This window comes from Rattus rattus, chromosome 2 (assembly GCF_011064425.1).
Source record: "Rattus rattus isolate New Zealand chromosome 2, Rrattus_CSIRO_v1, whole genome shotgun sequence".
Lineage (NCBI taxonomy): Eukaryota > Metazoa > Chordata > Mammalia > Rodentia > Muridae > Rattus > Rattus rattus.
Genome location: NC_046155.1, coordinates 100,655,068 through 100,664,295, shown reverse-complemented (window position 1 = coordinate 100,664,295; position 9,228 = coordinate 100,655,068). Strand labels below are relative to the sequence as shown.

The 9,228-nt window shown below is 38.6% G+C and overlaps 1 pseudogene; it reads right to left on the bottom strand.

Moving 5' to 3' along the window:
• Positions 1–6,836: 6,836 nt before the first annotated feature.
• Positions 6,837–7,537, bottom strand: LOC116893977 (annotated as a pseudogene).
• Positions 7,538–9,228: the final 1,691 nt, after the last annotated feature.

The following is a 9,228-nucleotide window of genomic DNA, read 5'->3' as shown; positions in this document are numbered from 1 at the left end:
TATAGAGCAAATGTCCTGCAGATCAAAATAAATGTGAACTTTCAGGCGTTAATTCTGTTTATATCAATAAATTAATTTTTGTTTATTAATTTTTTCTTTGTTTACATTACAAATGATGTCCCCCTTCCTTGTTAAGGAAAGGAAAAGAGGCTGGAGTAAGGACAATTTATCAAAAACAGTGAAAGGCAGAGATAGAGAGGAGGGAAATGAGTGCTAGATACCCAGAAAGAGTAAGATAATTGTGAAGAGTTCAGACAGTCAAGAGAGGGTCAGCCGTTCCATACTTAGCCAAATTCTCTGAGATCTATCACATTTCTCTCAACTTATCACTGTGAACATTTATACCAAGCAATTTTCAGAAAGTTCCTAAGAAAAGGAGATGTTGTAGGTAAGACTTCTCCTGGAGGTATACCAAAAGATGTCTATTCACCTGAGATAGGACATGGAGGACAAAGTGAAGTAATGAATAAGTCACATTCAACTTAGTTAATCAGGGATCTTATTTGAGTGAAGTTATGCACACTCAAAAGGAACTCACAGAAATAATGGTATGGGGTATCAGTTTTTTCATTGTGAAGGACTCAGATCCCAAGGGGAAACAAGAATTGGAATCAATAGAGAGTAATCATTGAACTAATTATCAGGTTGTTTGAACTCAGTTTGTTTTTCTTGAAGACGGTTTGATGTGAAACTAGATCTTCCATACTCCATTATCCTCAATACTGAAGCTTTGTGCTTTTCTGCCCAACAGCTCATGGTTGCCACACAGCAACTGTGAAAATGCTGAGGCATGTGTGTTTAGGGTACAATTTAGCGGGTGAAGAAAGTAAGGAAAGTCTTAGGGTAGATTCTCCTCTATGTGAACCATGTTTGCACAATCTATGCAAATGCAAGGGAAGCAGCATTTCAATGTGTGGTGTTGGGAGTAATCTCTGCTTGAGATAGCAAATCATCACTGTTAGATAACAGAGCACTAGCAACTGCCTCTGGGAATTATGCAGGTTCTCAGTTACAACTGGGCTTCGGTAGGTCACCAGGTTGGTGATAAGTTAAGCCATTTGACCATGTCTCAGCACTTTCTATCAAGGGTGAGATTTTTAATATTTAATACTGGGCAGGTTTGGGTTGGGGATTTAGCTCAGTGGTAGAGCGCTTGCCTAGGAAGTGCAAGGCCCTGGGTTCGGTCCCCAGCTCCGAAAAAAAGAAAAGAAAAAAAAAATACTGGACGGGTTTCAGGGTCCTCAGCACAGATTCATAGCACAAACAAACAAACAACAGTGCATCATTTAAAAACATAGTATTTAGATTTCTTATTACTTCACACATTATATTTTTTTCATTTGTTGTCATATAGGCTAACAAAACAAAACACAACAAAACCATCCAACCAAATAAGAAGACTATTCCTGCTTACCAGGCCATACAACAACTTTTATTGGTGGGATTGGGGAGAGGGCATCAGTGATTAAGATCACTTGAAGTGATGGCTGGATGTATCCAGAGTTTAGGAGGCTCAGTCACTTTACCTGTAAATTCAGAGTCAGAATCAAAGAAATAACTACATATAAAGTAAAATATTAACAATTATTTTATCATTAACAGGTAAGTTTTCACTGGGCATTCCTAGGAGGCCTGAAGCAGGAGAGATTAATTCAAGACCAGTCCCCAAAACATAGTGTTGTGGTCCATAGTGATTCTTATATAACTAGAGATAGTCCCATTAAATGAATGAAGTGAGGCATACCTATTATAAGTCATATTTCATTTGTGGTTCTCAAAATTTATATGGAAATGTGGATTCATATATTTTTGTGAGTGAGTGGTGTGTGTGTGTGTGTGTGTGTGTGTGTGTGTGTGTGTGTGTTTGTGGTGCTCGGTGTGTGTGCTTGGTGGGGTTTTTTTTTGTGTGTGTGTAATCTATCTTCTAGGTGTGTTTGTTCTTTGTAGTATGTGTGCATGTATATATGCCTATGTACATATATATTATATATAGGTATATATAAGTCTGTCTTGGGAGACAGCAGACATTAAAGGAATTAGGTTAAGTAAGAAAGAGAGGCAAGTATGTTTGAATTGGAAACAGGCAGTCAGTGTACAAAGGTATATGATTTTAAATCCAAAATAAATGAAAGCATAACATACACAAGATAAAAAATAAAGAAAATAAAGGTGGTAGAAAACATTTGACCATGTTTCCAGATCTTTGGTTTAGCTAGATACAATGCCAATCACTTAGAACCTTGTCCCTAGTGATACTCCTCTGAGACAGGCAACTGCCATGTTAGAGAGCTTAGCATCTTCTACTTACATAGGATTATCCCAGTTGGGTTTGTTAGTGGTTCACAGCACTCCTAGAAGAGCAGAGTAAGATACATGATTAATACCCAGTACTCATTAAAGCTGTAACTACATTTCCTAGGGTTCTAGTGCTTTCTTCTGGTCTCAGAGTACACCAGGCATGTGTGTGATATACACATAGAACTCTAAGCAAAACCTCCATACAGATGAATTAGAATGAAACAAAATGATTCCAGTCGCATAATGATTACAATCACATCACATTTGCATGGCCCTGGGAATTTAAAAAAAAAACACCTGAGTTTCTATGTAAAGATTAGTTTCAGCTTTCTCGTTCCTCTCAGAGTTTCCTTAAGTCTCTGCTGAGAGCAAAGTACTTCCCTTACAGCACAGGAACCCAAGAGCTAGTTACAGGAAGGAGATATCAGCTTGTGGTAAGTTGTGTTCCAGCAACTGAAAACTCAATATTTAAATGGATGATATATATATGTATATATATATATACACACACACACACACACACACACACACACACACACACACACACACACATATGATGGACACTTTCTAAATCCTTTGAAGAAGTGTGTAGTATCATATTTACTTTCATGAGATGGCTGCTGAGTTCTTGACTTAGAATAGGCAGAGAACATAAAGACAAACTTGAAGGCATAAGGAAATGGGTCAGTGTGTAAGTGCTTGCATTGCAGTTATGCAGAACTCAGTTGTAGACACTTTTAAAAAGTCACACAGCCAGAATACAGCAAATACAGAGGCGAATGCCAGCAGCAAACCACTGAAATGAGAGTAGGACCCCCATTGAAGGAATCAGAGAAAGAACTGGAAGAGCTTGAAGGGGCTCAAGACCCCATATGTACAACAATGCCAAGCAACCAGAGCTTCCAGGGACTAAGCCACTACCTAAAGACTATACATGGACTGACCCTGGACTCTGACCTCATAGGTAGCAATGAATATCCTAGTAAGAGCACCAGTGGAAGGGGAAGCCCTGGGTCCCTAAGACTGAACCCCAGTGAACTAGATTGTTGGGGGAGGGCGGCAATGGGGGAGGATGGGGAGGGAACACCCATAAAAAGGGGAGGGGAGGGATTAGGGATGTTGGCTTGGAAACCGGGAAAGGGAATAACACTCAAAATGTAAATAAGAAATACTCAAGTTAATAAAAAAAAAAAAGTCACGTGGGGGAGTCTAATCCTTGTGATTTTTATATAGCCAGCCATTAAGCTATAAAAGCAACCAAGAATGTGTTGTGCGTATCTCTTTTCAACTTAAAGCCTAAGAAAAATGTGATTTAGGAAGAATGAAAAGGGAAATTGTTACTGTTTCATGGGAGGTATCAGGATAAGAACTGAGAATTTTGGGTTTGACTGCCTGGAGTCCACATCCATGAAAGTGGAACTTTGGTGCAGTGCCAAAAACCTAAGTCAGTATGGAGTGGATTAATGCTAAGGTATGAGGTAAAAAAGTAAAAAGAGCATTTTTAGGTTCTAGGATTTAGCTGTGAGTTCTTTTCACAGAAGGAAATCTGTTTAACAAAACTGAGCTTATCACATTCTCTTTCTTCTTTTCCCCCTCTTGCTTCAATTCTCAACTGAAATTAATGTTTCTCTTATGCTAGTTAGATGCTGTGCTTATAATCATGTTCCTCACTGAAGGATCCTAAGCAGGTGGTCTACCACTGATTCACACTCCTGGTCCCTCACTACTAAGGGAATCTATGCAGATGCTCTCCTGTTGAGCTACATTCCCAGCATTCACTTCAATGTTTGATATATTGTTTTATATGTATGGGTTATTTTTCACAAATGTTTTGTTTTTTTTTTTGTTTTTTTTTTTTTTTTTTTTTTTTTGCATTGAAATGAGCAAAAGACCTTTGGATCTTTTCTTGCATCTCCAGATACTAAAATTACATATTGTTATAAGCTTATATGACAGTGCTGGAAACTGAATTGAGTTCGGCAGGAAGAACAGGCAGTGCTCTTATTTTGTGAGTAATCTTTCTAGCTTCTTTTTACTTTTTATTGTATAGATCTTTTCCTGTATCAGAAACATTCTTTGAATATGCAGTTCTCATCTCATCCTCCAAAAACAGTTTTGAATATTGTTGTGAAAGACCATGTTTGACTAGGTGTTAAGGGAGGCAATTCATATGTTAATGTGAATGCTCTATGGGAAAGTATATCTTGGTGTACTTGTTTGTTTGTATGACTGTTATTTTCTTTTCTTTTTTTTTTGTTTTTGTGTTTTTGTTTTATTTTGTTTTGTTTGGTTTGCTTTATTAACTTGGTTTGGAAGAGACAGGAAGGAAAATCTCAAGAGTCCAATTTCTGGGAGGGTGTGAGATATATAAAGAGACAGCGCGTGTGTAGAGGGCATTTGAAATGGATGACAACTCTTGCTCCTCTGGACGTCGTACATGTAGCAGGTTGGAGAGATGGCAGTTGGTAGAATAGGAAATAATGCAGAAATTGGCACCATTTTGGTAAAGAACCTAAGAATGGCAGAGAAAATGATGGTTTGAGAAGCCATCAAAGGGCTGGAATAACCGGTTTGGCCTGTGTTGTGTGTGTTTGTGTTCATGTTTGTGGATATGGGGATAAACATTAAACACCTAAATTTGTTACTCCATATGTTTTAATTTTTTTTTCTGTTAAAGTATCTTTTTGAAGTGGTAAGTTATAAATGGTCTGGATAGTCAGTCCAGGAAGTTTCTCAGGTTAGTCTGTCTCTGCACTGCCCCATAACTGCAGTTGTAGATGTATGCAACCATGCCTTTTTTTCACATGGGTGCTGTAGATCAGAGCTCATGTACTTATTCTATGGCAAATGCTTTAGTGTGAGCCATCATCTCTCCAGCCTGGACTAAGCAATTCATAGGAAATAAGCATGAAAAATAGTAGAGGGAATTAGCAAAAATGTGCTGTTTCTGAAAGGTATTTCTTCAGAGTCATGATTCATTTGTTATATAATGCTGATATGTGTCCTAAGATAATTATAATGAGATAAATGGCATATGTTAGGGTTTCACCACAGGAAGGCCATCCTAACCAGCATATGTTTTCTACTGTGGCTCACAGATCCTATGTTGCGCAAAGGAGTGGTGGACCTTTTAGCCCATTTGTCTTTCTACCTGTTATTTTCTGTCTTAATTTGGGTTTGTATTGCTGTAAAGAGACACCATGGCCAGAGCAACTCTTACAAAGGAAAACATTTAATTGGGGCTGGCATTCAGTTTCAGAGTTTTAGTCTTTTATTGTCCTGGTTGTAAGCATGGCAGCATGTAGGCATACATGACGCTGGAGGATCTGAGAATCCTACATCTTTATGTACAGGCAGCGACAGAAGAATGTGTCACTGGATGTAGCTTGAGCATACAAAACATCTCAAAGCACAACTACACAGTGAATAACTTTCTTAAACCTACTCCATCAAGGCCACCCTTTCTAACAGTGCCACTTCTTATGAGTCAAGCACTCAAACACCTGAGTCTATGGGAGCCATTTCTATTCAAATCGCCCCACTTTCCTCCCTTGCTGTGTGAACCTTTTGATATCAGTGATTTAAAGTTTTTGGAGTGCACTATAGTTTTAAGGGTTTTTAGTGTCTTTGGAGGAGGGAGGAATTCAATCTGTATTCGGTGAGATACATAGAGTGGAACAGACTAAAGAGCTGGGCTGGGCCCAAATGTTGGCCTTGCCTCATTTCAACTAGGAACTTACCACTCAATAGTTCAATGGCTATGTTCCTTATAAATCACATCATTCAATATTCACAATATCTCAGGATGCACATATCTTTGCATTATTTACTGCTACAATTTGCAAGAGACACTAGGATGAGCTAAAAACTCTTTTTTATTTATTATTATTTTATTTGTCAATATAAGTTGGCAGTAAATAACTTTCTCAAAGATAATCTTCAAACAGATTCGGGAAGGCAAAGCGACTTTCACAAATCTGGGAAAACCCTCTAGGGTAGGATTCTATATCACATCACTGGCACCAAGAAATTGGAAATCAAACATTGGATGAACACTCCACAGCAGCTAGAATAGAGAAAATGAAAGTCTGGTTCAGAACCTGGCATCAGGGGTCACCACAGCTCTCTACCCTTAGCTGGAATGGAAGATGCTAAAGTCACATTGAGAAACAGCTGGGTGGCCTCAGGAAATGCTATAAGAAGTCACCCAGCTCTGTACAGTTAGAGTAGATGTTTACATGTTACTACAGCCCTATTTATGACAGCCTCATACAGGAAGTCACCCAAATCTGTGTTAACTGTACATGGAAATTCCATTGTGCTCCCTCAATGGCACCTGTGCTCCAACAAAATAAACAGTGGACATTCCCTACATGGTGATTTTTTAACACAATTTTGTTGAATGAACATAGACAGATATGCAATTAAATTTGTATAATATAGGGGTGCTGGCTGTTTCAACAATCAATTTTTTTGTGAGGATCAAATAAGAAAAAAATCTTGAATGTAAGATAAACAATCAATGTACTGCTCAGGAGTCATTCAATCTCCTTGTCTGTCTCTCCTGGCAGCTTCATGAGAATCCATGATGTTAGCCTCTCTAGCTCAGTTTTCCCAAGCTTATCGCAAACATTTGGAAGCCTGCGAAACATAGTGCTCACTCCTAGAAATTTCAGTTTTGAGTTTGTCTCCTTGCTTCAAGAGTGAAGAACTAGCTCATCTGTAGTGAGTTGTCACTGAAAGAGCTCAGGGAGCATGTGGCCATCTTGCTGAAGATGCTGGTAAACAGCTGAGGCTTTATTTAGAAAACCAGAAAGAACAAATACTTCTGCCACATCTTGCAGGGTAAATGCATTGCCAAGCAGCCTCCCATAGAGAATCCCCCTGTTCATATCTTGCTTTTCTGGATGGCATTTTTACTTCATCATAAATCAATCCAGTGAGTACTTCACACATTCTATCAATTGATTCAAGGTGTTCTGTGCAGTCATTAGCTATTTTAAAACTGTCAAACCACACATTGGAAAGCATCCCTTCAGAGTAGTGTATAGCCTTGAGGAAGCCATTGGATAGATAATCTTTATGTGCTGGAATGTTGTCTTGACTTAGCACATGCTTGATCCACTGTCTCAGTCATTGGCCAGTCTCCTGAGCCATGCAGGAAGATCAGCAAGAAACTGTTTCGTGGTTGGGGACACTACACAATGCCATAGTGAATAGTGCTGGGTAAAGCAGCCATAGCAGAGGAGAGAGGACCGAGATGTAAACTCTTAATGAACTTGTTCGAATTTACACAATGTTCAAAGAGCCAGTTTTTGTTGTCAGTACCATGTCCTTCCATGTAGCTCTTCTTTGTGTAGCTCTTGTGACCAGTATAGTCAGAGGTGATCTTGAACATCTGACCCTCATGCCCACAACTCTAGTTTGTAGAATTAAAGATACATACCACCATACTCAGTTTCATGTTTTGTAATGGATCAATCCCAGAGCTAAGTGCATGGTAGTCAACTACTCTTCACATTGAGATATATCCTCAGCCCCAGACACATGTTCTTCTCTGAAATGCAAAGTTCAACAATGCATAGCTATCAAGTAAACCTTAGATTACAGTCCATAACATGGTGAAGACAGAGTTAACATTTATTAAAGAACCACTCCATCCATCAGGGAAAGTTTCTGTATTTATTCTCAATTTCTTCTTACTTGAAAAACTATTCTCCACCATAAAGCCATTTTTAATCAGCAGATGAAGAAATAGAAGGTTAAAGAAATGGCACTGGAAGCATTAGAGATATGACTAGAAAAGAGAAACATCAGAACTTAATGAATAAAGTGCATTCAGGATCTGTGTTTGTATTCCACATACCGACACAAAACAAAACAAACACCACAAAAATAACCACACTGAATAACACCAAACTTGTAATGCAGTCCTAGAAGTCCTGGTGTGTTGATGTATTATTTTTAATCTATTTTATTGGGTTCTTATTTCTCCACCCCCTCCCAATCTTTATTTCACTGAATCCCTCCCAACCACAAACACTATGTAAGACAGAAAGAAGATTATATGGAAAGTGTGGCACAGACATCTAAGTGCTACTTCCTGCTGATTAGGGATATTGACTTCCCTAGGACAATTCCAGTGTTATTCTTCAGAATATCTAGCAGTTTAGCAAAACAGCAATCAAGTAATTCAGAAATGGAAAATGTAGCAGCAGTGGAGCAGAGGCAACTTCTACTTCTTTGGAGTATCTCCAGCCCCTCTACTGGACCTAGCATTTTTTCCTCTCTAGAGTCCACAGAATATCAGCAGATGGCAAAATATCCTGGAACCTCAAGACCACTGTAGTTAATGGCTCTAGACACTCATAGACATACGATTAAAAGGAACAAAAATTCTCATTATACTGGAGTTCATTAGCTAGCAAACTGCCAGATATATTAGCCCTAGCTTCAGTAAGAGATCATATGTCAGCAAATATGGTGGAGGGTCAACTGAAACAAGAGGCCCTGGCTTCTGGCATACACATGTACAAGAGCAGAGGCATGTGTTTGCACAGGTGCAACCATGTGAATCATACACACAGAGAATAAAAAGAATATTAATGTGATTGTAAAACCCAGGAAATTTTATACTATAGAAGTGGTTTCAACAGGGGTCATTATGTCTACCAGAGAATATTCATCATCTAGAGATAATTTTGGTTATCATAGCTGTCTAAGTGTCACTCCCAGAATCTATTAGATGAGGTCCAAGGACTGTTATACATCCTGTGGTTGTACAAGATTCTACCACACCCAACCACAATTAAGTACTGACAGAAGTCAACAGTGCTAGGGTTGAGAAATCCAGAATATCATTGCACAATGTCCTGGTTAGGATCTTGGTGAAAAATACCCGTGAGAAAAAGAAAAGTAGGAACTGCTATG